Consider the following 1,972-nt stretch of genomic DNA (forward strand, 5'->3'; position numbering starts at 1 on the left):
GTTAGGGCTGCAACCCGACCAAACCGTCTCATATATGGGCCCGACCCGACCCGAACCGCGTCAAGAACAAACAAAACCGATATGGGCCGACCCGACCCGAGATTGGAAGCAGGTAATGGAACCCAAATCGTGTACAAACAGATCCAAAAAAACACCTTACAAATCCCACTATCCCTATTCAATTCGATCATAACCCATCATCATCCAATACAAACAGAGCCCATTTTCTCGAGAATCCATGGATAATGCACAATCAGGCAAAAATTACAAATCTCACTATCCTTATACAATAAGATCAAAACTTTACTCCGTATGATCTAGAACATAACAATCATAATGTGAATTTAAAGGAAGAGTAGCAATGACCCAGATCAATTGGTTTTGGGATCTGGCATGGGGAAGAGGTTGGAGCTGGCGCTGCGTGGTGGTGAAAACCCTAAGTCAGAAGAAGACGAAGAGGACAAGGGCGACAACGGCGTCGGACTTGAACTTGAAAAAGGAGAGGTCGCGGCTCGACTCCTTGAGACTCTCGGTTTTCATCGTCTCCAACTTCTTGGCAGCCTTGTCAATTGAGGACGACGATTTGTAGGAGTTGATGCGATAGATGAGGAGCCAGGAGATAGCCTCGCAGAGTATGGCAGTGCAGAACGAAATGGCCACGACGGTGAGGCTGTCGGAGTACTTGAAAGAAGAGAAGATCTGAGGTAAGGCCATGGGATTAGTGGTTGTTTGGCAGAGAGGAAAGGGTGAGAAAGTGTTTCAGGAGAGTTCGAAGGGGTTCGAAGGGTTAAATGACTGAAGTTTAGTCTGCGATTTATGATAATATCGGTTTCAGCGGGTTCAACCCGCAACTTACTTCAACCTGCTTTTCGGGTTGGGTCGGGTCGGGCCGCACGGACGGGCCGGGTTCTAAGATTTTTTGCACAGCCCTCATGGACGTATAGCATTTTCCATTATTATATACTATATATCAGTCTATCACGGCAAGTACTGGATGAAAAAATAAAAAAGTAGGGATAATGAGAGTGGAGAAATCAATCCATGTGAATGAAAAAAAGTAAAGATTCGTATATATAATAGCACGTGCGCTGGTGACTACAGCGGTGAGGCTGGAGTCAGACTGCTTGTGAGCCAAGTGTTGTGAAAAATAATGATAGAAAAATAAAGTAAAACAAGAAATCAATCACAAAATACAGAAATTTACGCGGTTTGACAATATATCTATGTCCATGAAACTGCAAAAGATTTTATTTTCTTGATAAATGACAAAATACACTATTCTAGACAGGTCATATTGTTCTTTTTGGCCCAAACATGTGTTGAAGAAATGAAAAATGAATTGATGATTGAGAAGAGAGCATGCAACCATAGATCAATGGTGAAGGAAAAGAATTGTTTCTCTCTTATTCCTCATAAGCAGAATACACAGCTTTTTATATAGGACATGTACATAAAGCATAAATGCCAAAAATGAAAAAACAACAAAAGAGACCAACTCTGCTCACTATACAAAAATGCAGACTTCTGTCCATTAGATTCCTAGCTAATTCCATCAAGGAGGCTGCTGTGTCATGCACCCACCATGGCCTTTTGTTCTTTTTGTCCTAATCACAGCAGCTGCACTTCCACAAGGTGCACTACCTGTAACAGCCCGCTAGAAATTCATTGGTGGAATTTCTATTGACTTTAGGAATCTCGTAAAAACCCCATAAGTTTTTACGAATCGACCAATCGCATAGGTTTTAGTCTGTCAACATAGTCAGTGTTATCACTCACTATGGTGCTAGAAATTTGAGTTTTATTTATTTGAGATAGTTAGAAGTGTCAAATTGCATTATGGTCTACGCCATTAGACTCAGTGGATTATTTAGGATTTTATGACGCAATAGCCTATTTTCATAATTCCGAACGAAACGTCTGTTAGAAATTGTGAAATTATTTTTAGGGGCAGTTCGAGGTTGAATTTTGGTAA

General features: G+C 41.1%; 1 pseudogene; it reads right to left on the reverse strand.

Moving 5' to 3' along the window:
- Positions 1-371: 371 nt before the first annotated feature.
- On the reverse strand, positions 372-714 carry LOC108987703 (annotated as a pseudogene).
- Between the last annotated feature and the right edge of the window lie 1,258 nt (positions 715-1,972).

This window comes from Juglans regia, chromosome 2 (assembly GCF_001411555.2).
Source record: "Juglans regia cultivar Chandler chromosome 2, Walnut 2.0, whole genome shotgun sequence".
Taxonomy (NCBI): Eukaryota; Viridiplantae; Streptophyta; class Magnoliopsida; order Fagales; family Juglandaceae; genus Juglans; species Juglans regia.